The sequence below is a fragment of the Phalacrocorax carbo genome, chromosome 2 (genome assembly GCF_963921805.1).
Source record: "Phalacrocorax carbo chromosome 2, bPhaCar2.1, whole genome shotgun sequence".
Lineage (NCBI taxonomy): Eukaryota > Metazoa > Chordata > Aves > Suliformes > Phalacrocoracidae > Phalacrocorax > Phalacrocorax carbo.
Genome location: NC_087514.1, coordinates 97,580,041 through 97,594,009, shown reverse-complemented (window position 1 = coordinate 97,594,009; position 13,969 = coordinate 97,580,041). Strand labels below are relative to the sequence as shown.

General features: G+C 42.6%; 1 protein-coding gene across 5 annotated transcripts in view; it reads right to left on the bottom strand.

Annotated features, from left to right (window-relative positions):
- PHACTR1 (phosphatase and actin regulator 1) overlaps positions 1 to 13,969 on the bottom strand; it is a 311,643-nt gene that overhangs the window by 131,696 nt on the left and 165,978 nt on the right. The window lies entirely within an intron of this gene.

Here is a 13,969-nt window from a genome sequence, read left to right as displayed (position 1 = left end):
AAATATGCTGATAGTTTTGAGAAATAACGTCCCTGTAATTAGAGGTCCGGAGAGGGGTAAGCCAGTACCACAAAAGTACCTTCAGTACTGGGTGAAGGTACCAGTAGCCCAGGAGAGAGAGTCTCTCCATACCACAGCTGCCAGGGCTGCAATAAGCTCTCCCAGGTACTCTCTCTCTGTAAAAAAAAACCCTGTGCAATTCAGTCAGCATACAGGAGGGGGTTTTGTGAGGTTTTTTTAAGTTGTTGGTGTTGGGTTTGTTTCTGGTTTTTAAGGGATATCATTTCCCAGGCCTGTGTTGTAATGCAACACTGCCAGTAAAACTGATTTGAGTGGTCTGCACACACAGAATCTAGATTCATAAAGACAGGACGCAGATCGTCACCTCTCCCACTTGGAAGACAGAAGCCCAGTGTTTCTATTTCACCTGTAGTATATTAAGTATTAACCTCAGCTATGAGCAGAGGCTCGGGAACCTCAGCAAGAACATCACTCTGAAGGGATGAGCACACCTATGCCACTCTGACAGAATCACCAGAGATTTTGGCTGGCAAATTCTGGAAATTTCAATGGAAAATTTTCTGAGGCTTTAAGCGTGCCAGATTTAGGTAGGTTTCAATAGGAATAGCCAGAGATGCATCTCTAACACAAAGCAAGTTCCATTATCAGAACTCCAAACTGAAATACTATTTGAGTCCCTCTGGTTTTTGCAAGAAGGTTGGTTATTTTGTTATTGCTCTTTTGCTTGTTTTTACAACTGGCAACACAATCCTTTTTCCTGTAAAATAGCACTGCCACATACACCTGCCTGTAACTTTCTGGAGAAAAAGAAAAAAAAAGCTAGCCAGCAAGACACAGACAGCCCAACTGCTTCAGTGCAAATGGTTAAAAACAATTATTCCTTGGAGTAATGGAGAGAAAGATAGACCTTTCTGAGAACGTAATCTTCCCATTTAAAGCAGAAGGAAAGAAGGTAGTTTGGTCAACGCATTTCGTTCTGTTCTCATTGTGCCCAGCTGCCATGAGAAATACCTTCTCATAGAGAGAATCCATTTCAAGGCTCTGTCCTGTACAGGGGCTGGGACATGCTGCATCAAGGCTGGAAACTGCCTGGTTATGTTGAACAAACCATGAGGGCAGAAGAAGAGGAAATCAGAAATTTCCTTACACTTTCTGATCTCACTGGAACCTGCCGGGCTTTGACGACCAGCACAGGGTACAGAGCACCTCACTCTATATGCAGATCCAAAGGGACCATGCCTTTTCACCCTCCTCCATTTTTAAGATGCCTCTACTTAAAGCACAGACGATGACACTCGGTTCCACTGCTGTGATATTTTAGAGATGCTGCTAAAAGTAATGGGCTGGTATTATCTTTGCTGGCTTACTTGGGGGATACAGGGTGTAGAAGCAGCCCATTGGACAAACTGGGAATGCCACACTACTGCTGAATTAGGCTTCCTGCTGCATAAACCCACAGCTGAAACATAATGAAATTCCTCTTGCTGCTCACCTTCTCTCCTCTTCCCCATCACTGAGCCACCATTTCTGCTACCCAGGTACCTCACTTACTAAATCTCAGAGTTGCAGCAACTTCTTTTTAAGAGCTGGTCCTAACTAGTACTGCTGAGGCCATTCCCTGGAGAACTGACATCCCTTAAAAATCCTTTCATAATGCACATCCCCTCTGTCCCACACCAGCTGCGCTCTCACTGCTCCTGGGAAGTTTTTCCCATTCAAGGTAAACAAGTACGGATTCACAGTCAGGCAAAACTAACACTGGAGTCAAAAGGAATTTACCCAAAGGGCAGGTTCATTAGAAGCCAAACACAGAGTCAAAACCATTTCCATATTTTGACTGCTCTTCCCTGATTTTCAGTATCGTCTCTCACATGGATCTGTGCTCTGGCAGTCCTGCTGTGCTCTCCATCAGCCATGAACATGCCCCTTCTTCATCTTCTCCAAACACACACAGCTCTGAGCTAATGCAAGTAACAGCTCTTTTTCCTTCTTGCTCCTATTTCTCAGAAGGACTACCTCATTTTTTAAGTGAAAAATACTCTCAAGAGCACTGCTAATTCAAAGCATAATAATCACTGGCTAGGAATGAACCCCATTAGCATAAGCCATGACAGTTTTAATACAGCAAGAATAAAAGCAGACCACAATGCGAGAAGTAGACGCCAGATTTCTGCGCTCTGCTTTCCTGCTGCATCTTTCGCTCGAGTTGGCTGGGTTTCTCTGCCTTTTTGGCTCCTAATGACTATTGACTGGCTGTGGGCTGTGACACCCACTGCTGACAGCAGGCTCTGTAGGCTGGTTTCACACCCTTGCTGTTCCCAAAAAAGGTGGTACTTGCACAAATGGAAACCAACCCAGGCCTTGCACTTTCTTCCCTTTTTTTTCCCTTCAAAGAGAAAAGCAGTCCCAGTTTGATCAGTCTGCTGATCTGGGAGAATGAACTGCCATGTGCATTAGTGCCTGTAGTCACAGTGCTGAGGTCTCATCTTCAGGCTGGTGCCACAGATATGATGTCTATGGGTCACAGTTGCTGCTGATACTTGGTGCTTTTGGGAACTTGTTCTGATTTTTTCCCAGGACCTGAAAGATCTTGCCGAGGCACAGAGAGACATGGGGATCTGCACTTACAGAAAGAGGATCCCCTCCCACTTTCTTCTGTCCGAGCTGTCACCCCAGAATAGCAATGGGGAAACTAAACCTGAGAGCTTTTCACAGACTGGTTGGCTGTGAGACAGCTCTCAAGATTTTACTGTAGTCCTTAAGACATCTGAAGTTCATACAGACTGAAGGGTTTAAGCAAGACTTGTGGTTTTAATGAGAAAAGGCACCACAAATTGAAGTATTTTGCATCCAAGTGATGTAAAAGAAATTTTACAAAAAATGACTGAAATATACCACAAACACTTAAAACACTAGAAGGTCTAAAAACTGATTTCTTCTCTTACCCTTTTTTTTTTTAATTATTATTTTGAAACTAACCCTGGGTTTGAGGGGTTATTTTTGTTAAAGTCACTTTAATCAGCAAGTCAGGGAAGAGCATTTTGAAAATCGATTCTTCAGAACAGTCAATTTACCAGTCCAAGGAAAAAGAGGCCAGGCCATCTGGGACCCATTCTGTATGTTCTTATGAGTTTCCCACATCTTTCAGTAGGGTGTCAATTTCCAGAAGGTCTAGTGAGAGACAACATGGGAGTCACCTACTTTCTGGATTTGAGAAGCGTAGCAGGCAGATCAAAGGCCCTCCCCAAAGACAACATAACTTATTAAGTTTTCCTGGAGAACATCAACCAGTTTTGCCACTCCCATGTCTGTCTGGGAATCATGGCATCTATTAATGTTGCTGATCTATCATATACCCAGCTTCCACTTCAGAAAAAAATCCACTGTTACTGCATTCGGGCGCACAGAGCCATTTCATAGCTGAAGGCTGAAGCCCACCCATCCCATCTACGATCTTTAACATTACCTTCCTTACCAGTAACCACACTAGGTTTGCTCTTAGACCATTTCTGAATATTCATTGTTCATACTCAGACATGTGATTACCTTAACAGGTAGTTTACTTCACAAAGTTAGATTTTAAGCCTTCCTAGGAAACACCAATGGCTACTTTGTGCTTTCTGTTATATTTACACAAATCTGTAGTAACAGGCTGAAAATTATCTTGGCCCTAAAGCTGCAGTTAACTAAATGTGCCATTTTATTTACTGACAGTAACTTTATATAAACAAAAAAATTAACAACATAGTAGTCCTTATTCCGAATCCACATCCAACAGTCTTTATTCTGTAGATTAGGTTCCAACAGGCTCCTGTTGCAAGGTTTCTTTTGAACTCTGCATCCCAAATATCCTTCACTTCACACTGCACAGACCTTATTCTAGCAGCTTTGTTCAATACAAGATACAGATGTATCATGTGTCTTTTTGTAATGACAGGAAACCTGAACAACTACTCTAATCGCTGAGCGCTTATGTCTTCTTTTTACCTGAATGGGAACACTTTCAATTAAAAAACCACCTTGTTTTTCTCTCAGGAAAATGGTTCATTTTCTACTCTCCTATTATCATCTGTTCAGTTATTTCCCTTTAATTTCCCTTTGCACCTGGAATTAATTTTCATCAGCCCTGCCTTGACTATTTGAATTGCCCATTTAAACTTTTCCTAACTTCTCAAAGGTCTGTTTTCCAATGAAAGACAAGGCATGGCATGCAGCAATCTAAATGCAGTCTTGCCAAACGGGGATGATTACCTCTTTGGCTGACAACAGCTCCCACTGGATGTATACTTTTGCAGCGGCACTGACTGGGTTGGTGTAGTGGGTTTATGAGCCATGAAGAGGCTCTTAGTAGCTCTCCTTTGCACGCTAAGCAGCACTCACATTTCCCAAACCCCTGCCAATTATTCCTGCTCCCCAGGTGTGTAGCACTTTGCATTGTATCTGTAAACAGAATCTCTCACCCTTTACACTTGCCCATTTCAGCACAGGTATCAGACCATGGTACGGCTCTGCTCTCTGCTGTGGCATCTCTTTCTCAGTGTATTTATTTCTCTTGTCAGGACAGAAGTGCAAAGAATAGCTTTGGAAGTCCAATCCCTTTAGGACCCTGCTTTCAACTTCCCCATATTTTGATGTAAAACCTTAATTATTCATGCTGATTGCAATCTGAAAGCCATTTTTTTAACCTCTGCAAACTATAATGCACTGGATGCATCACTCTAAACATGTCTGTATTGATATGAAAACTCTCAAAACACCAAGCATTTTCTGTATTATAACATAGTACACAAGATTTTTACTTGCAACAAAAGCAAGGTTTATCAGGTTATGTCATCAATAGCTACATAACCTCTTCCTATAAACCCTGCAATTATAGAAAATAAGGACTGTCAGATTTCACTGATATCAGCTATTTTGTGTATCCCTTATCACTCTTACTACTCACCGGGTTTTCCATCTCTTAAGTATTTATTACATATAGATTCAAGGCTAAATCAAATGAACAGTACTGCAGCTCCTCGCTTTTGAGTGCCTGGATACTGGAGCAGAACCCACTGGTCTGTCCTAGGCATGACACACACTATGTGGAGACCAAGCAGCTGCAAAAAAGGACTCAGAGCAGCCACAGCAAGTTGAACATGAGCCAACGGTGTGCCCTGGCAGCCAAGAGGGCCAACCGTGCCCTGGGGTGCATCAAGCCCTGCATTGCAGCCGGTCGAGGGAGGGGATTGTCCCGCTCTGCTCTGTGCTGGTGCGGCCTCACCTCGAGTGCTGCGTGCAGTTTTGGGTGCCACAGTACATTAAGGATATAAAGCTACTAGAGAGTGTCCAGGGGAGGGCCACAAAGTTGGTGAAGGGTTTAGAGGAGAAACTGTATGAGGAGCAGCTAAAGTCACCTGGTTTGTTCAGCCTGGAGAAGAAGAGACTGAGGGCAGACCTCATCGTGGTCTGCAGCTTCCTCACAAGGGGAAGAGGAGGGGCAGGTGCTGATCTCTTCTCCCTGGTGACCGATGACAGGACCCGAGGGAATGGCAGGAAGATGGGCCTGGGGAGGTTTAGGTTGGGTATTAGGAAAAGGGGCTTCCCCCAGAGGGTGGTGGAGCACTGGAACAGGCTCCCTGGGGAGGCAGTCACGGCACCAAGCCTGACAATTTTAAGAAGCACTTGGACAACGCCCTCAGAGCCATGGTGTGAATTTGGGGCTGTCCTGTGCAGGGGCAGGAGCTGGGCTTGGTGATCCTTGTGGGTTCCTTCCAACTCGGACATTCTAAGATTGCACTACAACCGGAGCACAACCAAAAGCCAACGAAGAGAAAAACAGGGCCACCAGAAGCAAATAGATATCCTACTTTTCTTAGGGCTACAGGAAGACAATTACACAAGTACCAGGAATTGCTCCAGTCAGCTTGAAAGGAAGGGAAATTTTACCCTTCCTAAGTGACAAGCAAGGAGGAAATGCACAGTTTGTCCTTTTAAGAAAGCAAAGGAAGTAGGATGAGATGCAAGGACTTTTCTGTTAGAGCAGGTAGAACACTTATTTGGGAGACGGGAGAATCACAGGGTCACTTTCATCCTCCTCCTGAGAAAACTGAAGCCCACATTTCTGTTTTCCTTGGGAACACTACCGCACTTTATACTACGATGGACAGGAGAGCACTCCCCATCTATCCTACTAAAACTCTGTTACTTTAAAGAATTCAAGACCTCCTGGGTCTGAAGGAAAGCACGAGTGGAAGCACAGCTCCTGATAGTTAGGGCATTCATGTCAGCACAAACACCCTTCTCCCAAGACTATTCCTGGGCTTTACCCTGGGTTAAATAACCCAAACTTCCTTCTGCTTCACTTATCAATTGAAAGAAACTGCTGGTCAGAGCTGTGATTTGTTGAGAGCCTGATCCTGTTCGGTTCTGCCCATAGGAGATTAAAGAGGAGTGAGATACTGCCTCTCACTGTCCCTTTCTTTCACTTCTGTTAGGGGATCTTCTATGTGAGGCATGAGGGGAGAGATGAGATGAGTGGGTAGGTGGAGCACCGTTAGCAGAGCTGGCCAGGCACCCAGTGAGAGGGATCCATGTTTCAGCCTGGGAAGAACTGCCATGAAAAACTGTAATGGCAGCTACAAGCAGAATTTCCCATCTAGAGCATCGTCTCCAAGGCATCCTTCTCATATTGTAATGACACCACCATATTAAAAACTTGTCTACTGAACAAACCTGGCCCTTTCTAAGTTACTGTTACAGAAACAGGCTGTTAGAAAGCCCCAGCCCATTGTGCACACCCTGGAAGGGAGCAGTCTTTAAGTGCAAACATGTTGGAAGCTGGATGAACCCACATTCAACCCATTCAGCTTCTGAGACTGAAAACAAACCGTCGATAAGATGGAATTGACCTGCCTACTCACAACTAGCTGTGTCCCCTAGCACATTGCATTAGAAAAATACATCTCTTTAAACCTCCTTAGAAGGTATTTTGCTGAGCCTACAAGAAGGAGATTAAATCTCACAACACCAAAAAGTACAGAGGAGAAAGCTGAGCACGAGTCGTACCCACAGGACTACTGCAATTTAAGGCTCCAACGTGCAGCAAATGAAATGCTACCAGGCGAAACAGTTGCAGTGGTGTTTGTGACCGTTGCCTTACAAGTGGGCACCAGCCACCAGCAACACCAGAAACTCCTCCAATACATGTAGTGCTGGTTTTGGCTGGGGTAGAGTTAACTTTCTCCACAGTAGCTAGCATGGGGCTGTGTTTTGGATTTGTGCTGGAAACAGTGTTGATAACACAGGGATGTTTTCGTTACTGCTGAGCAGGGCTTACACAGAGTCAAGGCCTTTGCTGCTTCTCACCCCACCCTACCAGCGAGCAGGCTGGGGGTGCACAAGAAGCTGGGAGGGGGCACAGCCAGGACAGCTGACCCCAACTGACCAAAGGGATATTCCACACCGTTTGACGTCACGCTCAGCATATAAAGCTGGGGGAAGAAAAAGGAAGGGGGAGACATTTGTAGTCATGGTCTTTGTATTCCCAAGCAACCGCTATGTGTGATGGAGCCCTGCTTTCCTGGAGATGGCTGAATACCTGCCTGCCCATGGGATGAAGTGGTTTGCTTTGCTTGCATTCTTGGTTTGCTTTCCTTGCATGTGTGGCTTTTGCTTTACCTATTAAACTCTCTTTATCTCAATCCACAAGTTTCCTCACTTTTACCCTCCTGATTCTCTCCCCCATCCCACCAGCGGGGAGTAAGCAGCTGTGTGGTGCTTAGTTGCCAGCTGGGGTTAAACCATCACACACATTGACAAGACTAAGCACGATGGCTCAGGGGTCCTGGATGTGTCCATGCAGACACTTAAGGTTGTTAAGCAATCCGAATTGTCTCTGAGTCATACCCAAACTCATCAAGTCTAGAGTTAAGTCTCAACCATCATAGCTCAAGATCTTTCTGAAAGTCAAAGCTATGGACAACAGAGAAGCTGTCTTCCTCCAGCCAAGTCTTCAACCCATTCAGCAAGAAAAAACAGAACTGAAGCCCATGTACGTTCAACTCCTAAATTTACCCTGATGAAGAAATAGTGCATAACATTTTTTCCTACGTTTTGTTTTGACTTGCTAGCAATTAAAAGTGTCTTCTTGAAGGAGACGGTAGTGATTACATTTTCATGGTTGGATTTATCTCTTATACCAGCCTGAATTGCAAATTCTACTCATCTGCAAAATATAAAAGTAACCCAAGAAAAGGATCCAGTCCATGGAAACCCAAGGGTTTATTGCTCACATTTTGCTAGGCCTCTGCTACGGGCTGATATTTTTCCTAATTACCATGTGGACAGAGGCAGACACAGTTGCTCACACTGAAGAGCACCTTGCTCTACCAGCCCCTCACTGGTAGTCAGGGAATTTCTCCTCCTTTCTAGAAACAAACCAACAGTGCTAAAGGCTGGCTGTTTATTTTGAGAAAGCCAGAAAAAATATTTTAAATGCTTCTAATTTCTTAGGGGGTTTTTGGTGGACTGAGCAATTTCTGATCTTCAACTTTTGAAATTCTCATAAGTAGGAACACGCAATATCTTTATTTTGCTAAAAATGTGCACTTTAGAAGGCATATCTTTAGATTGTTCCAAAACCTGAGAGGGGCATATCCTCTTATTAAAAGTAATCCCATTCAGGAAATCGCATTACAAACATAAAACTTTCTAAACACAATGGTACAATCTCACCAGTACTATAACAAAGATAAAAAAAAATAAGGTTTTAATTACTTTAATAGCTGGGAGAGAAGGAACAAAGCACCTCATTTAAGAGGTAGAAGGTTCAAACCATTCCTTTGTAAACTCTGTATTGCTTCTCTTGGGAAAAAGAAACTTCTATTTCTGTTCTTTAAAGAAGCTGATAGGAAGTTGGCCAAGAGGAAAAGAGTAATTATACCAAATGGCACATTTATAATGAGCAAAAATATGAGTTTAAAAAAAAAAGTAACAGCCTAGCCAAAAAAAATATAATGTTTTACTGGACTCTGAAAATACAGTCTGTATCCATGTTCAGGAATTAAAAATAAGGACTAAATACTTCTGCTTTGAGTACCTAAGTGCAGTTATATATGGTCTTCGCTGATTGTCACTATAATGGGAATTCTTTTGTTGATTCAAATGCTGGTTAGTTTAGACCCTTGGCTGTGGTGAGATATCTGTTTAGGCCCTTATGGTAGAGGCTTGAGTTTCAGAGATGAATACTTGAAGGGGAGGAAAATACCCATGACTCCTTTAAAGTCATGAATAAAGCATGGTGGGTTGCTGGCTAAAATACTCGGAGTATTTCTGTGTGGGTTTCATAGCTATGATTTCACTTTTTTTCACCATCTTTTTTTAGCATTAAGTTCTAGGGAGTCTCATGGTTGCTGAGCTCTGCAGGCTGCTGCTCTTGCTCAGTAGATTTAGAGGAAAGCTGCTGCCTTTAAAAAAAGACAGAGTGCATCAGGTAATCAAATTGGTATATCTACCTAAGAAATGTTACAGTCAAAGGAAGGATCTATGCATGTAGCTTCAAGTTCATGAATAATTCCAATTCCAGCAACCAGAAATAGCTCAGAAAATGAGAAAGAGTTTAGATCAGAGCTAAGAGAAAAAAAATACTACAGGGAACCAAGAAAACACAATAATTGAAAAAGCTACTGAAATAGTTCCAGCAGCTTTATCACAGAAATAATGTTTTCAGAGAGAAATGAATTAAATCTTGACCATACCAAAGTGAACAGCAAAGGTCACAGGGAGTAGGATTACCCTACCCAAGACATCTAGTGACTGGACAGCCATCTTGGGAATTAGGGATATATTTTGTCCCTAGGGCTATCAAAAACTTTGCAAATGAAGGTAAAATATGGCCCTCTGCTCTGGGCTCGTGACTAATGAGATGAGCAGGAGGAGCAAGGGGAGATGAACCGCATTATGTGTGGTCCTTCTCATGTGGGGTTGAAACATGCTGGTTGCATGCTAAAATGTGCCTCCTTATTGATGTCAGAGGACTTTATTGGCCAAAGTTGTAAAAAGGACCATTCCAGCATGCTGAAATTCACCTACAGAAAAAGAAACTGGCAGAGAAGACATTGGAACATGGTATTAATGAGTGCTTTCCTCTGTATTGATGAGAATGACTACTTTCTGTGGTGTTTGAGAGAGGAACCAGTGGCACATTGTGAACTGCGAATATGAGCAGAGCGCCCCAGAAGTACGATGGGGTGTGCCTATACAGACCCACTTGACCATGAAATTGGCCGTAAAGTTCACTTTGCAACATTGTGAAGGCAATTGTGATAGGCATCTACATGAGATTTCATTTCAATACAGAAGTAGGATAAAACCCAACCAAAACCTGACATTCCTCACAATTAAAACAAAGTAATCTTTTTTCATCCCTTCACAGTTGGCACTGGACAAACAACAAACTGATGAAATTTGACTTCCCTAAATGCTGAAAGTTTCCTCTCAAAGTTATCAAGATTCTGCTACCAAGCAGATAAAAAAACCCCCCGAAACACTATAACTACAACATAGCCTTTCTGATAATTTTTGACAATGTAAATTGCCTCTGTCCATACAACCTATGAGGAACAGTGTTCTCAATTTTAAGTACCAACCTCTTTAGGGCAAACTATCCGTACAACGTCTTACAGGTGTCATAGGTCCCCTTCTGTCAAGTCAAATGTCAAACTTGCACATACACTTTTCCAACTGAACTGGAGTCTTTGACACACAAACCTGATTTTCAAAAATATCTTTACAGCATTTGGTTTGAATTCGCAAGTCAGAGACTGGCCTGAACTACAACATCTGGCTGAGTACCTAAAGCTTTACAAGGTTTGTGATGGTGCTCAGAATGACAAATATCACAAGCATTTTGCTAGCAAGGGAGGAAACAAGAAACAAAACAGATATGCTTGCAGATACTTACACACAAACACGTAAAAATGGAGGCTGGTACACAACAACTGCAATAATAACATAAAAATCTGAAATAAATGAATCATAGCAGGTGAAGAACACCTTCATTTGTTTGCTAAACAAAGGGAATAGCTGTACTAGCTCAGAGCGGCTGAATTCTAAAACTACCACCCATCTTCATCTAGGCTTGCAATTCTTTTTTTTTTTTGTTTTTTTTTTTAATTTATCTTACAGGGGCAAATGTCCAAAGGCGGTTGAGGGAAAGAAAAATAAATGAGAACAAACCCAAAGAAAAATATTGCCAAGAAGTGTCTTTCATGAGCCTGAAAATGTAATGCCAGAAAATGTATTAGTGAACTGATGCCTGTCTTGCTGCTTAGTGAACTGGCTGTTCTGCCAACTTAAGATGAATAGGAGAAAGAAGGATCAGTTCACTGGAACTACAGGATATCCCTATTTTCTTTTAGGTTCATGGGTTTCCACTCACAGCACCAGCATATTGAGTTCACAAGGAAAACAGTGTTTGACTCAGATGACAGAAATGCACAGAAAGCCAAACTCACGTTAGTAAATGGAATACTTTCCTAGAGTCAAGCAACACAGGCAAAATGCTGTCATTTTAATGATACTCACAAGAAGAAGAAAATTCCTCCTGAATTCAAGCTTGTTTATACATGCAACTTGTGGGGGGGGCACGACACAACGATGACTGTGAAGAAAAGGAAGCTTCATAACTGAGCCTCACGAGTCCCTCCTTACCTTCCCATTTAGGTGTCATATCTAATTCTCTCCAACGGCTGCTAGAGAAGCCAAAGACTGGCAGCTGTAGACAGCAGACAGTCAGAAACTGCTCTTCTCAATTCAGATGCTGGAGCAGGCAGCAAATCCCATCTTAAGTGCCACAGCAGATTGCTAGAAGACAACCCCTCTACCCTTATGGCTATAAACCAGCAGACAATTACTTTGGGGCTGTAAATATTAATGAAAGCTTTAGTCATCTCACTCTTCTATTTCTCAACAGGGTACAATTCAGATTCAAACAGCGTAAGTGCCACACAAGTCGCTGCACCTGGCTTTTCCTTCAGGCTGAACCCAAATTTCAAAGCTATTTATCCAATAAAATGACTGTGCTAGCATAAGGAGAGCATCCCGGTTTTCTGGTGCATGGAAGGAGGAGAGGGAAGAGGTCTTCAATCCGCTTTCAGCTTCTGGTTCATATAGCTTCCACTGTCCATCCATCCATTCACATATCTGTGGGTTTGCATTGCTGACTGTTCAGCCTGTGCCTCTGAATTTTTAGCAGTGTTAACATTTTAAGCAGATTGGAAAGGAAAATGAGAAAGATAAGATGCTACAAAGCTCTATAGCAGCATGACACACGTAGTCTTTATATCAGTTCAATTTCAGCTAATGTAGAAGAAATAACATTTCTAATGATTTTGTTTATTTACTTACCTTATGAATAGTAAGGTTGACAAAGTCTCCATGTTAAAAAAAACACTGGAGCTGTGCACATGCTGCATCAGATAGTATCTGAATATTGGAAATGTCTGCAACAAATGAATGGGTAACGAGAGATAAAGCTAGTGCCATAATCCTTCTGTCACGGACTGCTGACATTAGAGACTGCAGCTATGGCCCACGTGGATGCGAATATATGGATCACCAATACTTGAGAGAAGCTTGCTAATACATGGACTGTGGATGCAGCAGACCACAGTGTCATTTCCAGGCCTGGCTCATTTGTCGGGCTGCAGTTAATGAGTATTCTAATTATTTATCTTAAGATCCCCAACGCATTCCAGTCTGCTTACCAACATTTCCATCTGTTGATTCTCAAATCTATATTAAAAGGATAACTAACATTCAGGACAACAGTATTTGTGTTGCAGCTGTGCATCCCTCAGCCCATTGCTGAAGTTAAAGAATATTGTTATCAACATTTCTAAAAAAACTTAGACACACCTTTCTTGAAATGACCTGATATTCTCAGTGTTACCATCATTACACTTCTGTGCTTCCAGACCTTTACAGGGAAAGATTTAAAATACCATTACTCTCTGTTTTTTCAAACAGATAATCAACTTCTCTTAGGAGGCAAGGTGAAATAAAAATCATTCTCTGCTACCAAAATCTCCCAAGCAAAATTAAATAATTGGATCCATTTTAATTTTATTCCCTGTACTCCTATTGCACAAAGCCATTAGACTAATGGCCTGAAAAATGTCATACAAAAGATGACAGAGGGCAAGATCCTTCTATTAAGTAGTAATAGGGGAGGGCATCTGCAGAACTGCAGCATTAAGCCAGGTATCCTAGTCTTGGGCTGCACAGCTCAGGGCTGGAGGAAGGAAAGTGAAGATTTGAAGTTCACCTTACATCCTTTCCAAAATGTCCCAAGCAATAGATACACAGGATCCTCCCTGCCAAAACATCATCCATCAAACGGCAGCCCTTGGGCTTCAGAGATTCAGTAAGTAGCTGAGATCGAACACCTCTCCTAGTTAGGGACAAAGAAATGGGTATGACAGTAATCTCAGTTACACAAACCAAGGTCTTGCAGCTTGCGTGTCTCTCGCCCTGATCCATGTTCTAACTAGTGCACTATAGAATCATAAAGGTTGGAAAAGACCTCTAGGATCATCAAGTCCAACCGCCAATGGAACACTACCATGTCTCTTAAACCATGCCCTGAAGTGCCACATCTATGTGTTTTTTGAACACCTCCAGGGATGGTGACTCCATCACCTCTCTGGGCAGCCTGTTCCAATGCCTGACCTCTCTTTCAGTAAAGAAATTTTTCCTAATATCCAATCTAAAGAAAAATAAAGCATACATATGCAGAAACCTGCCGTCCTTGTCTCTTTGGACATTTTGGACACAATTTTATGTTTCTGGGGGGGGGAAAAAAAGCTGGAGAAATCATAGAATGGTTTGGGCTGGAAGGACCTTTTGAGGTCATCTAGTCCAACCCCCCTGCAGTGAGCAGGGACATCTTCAGCTAGATCAGGTTGCT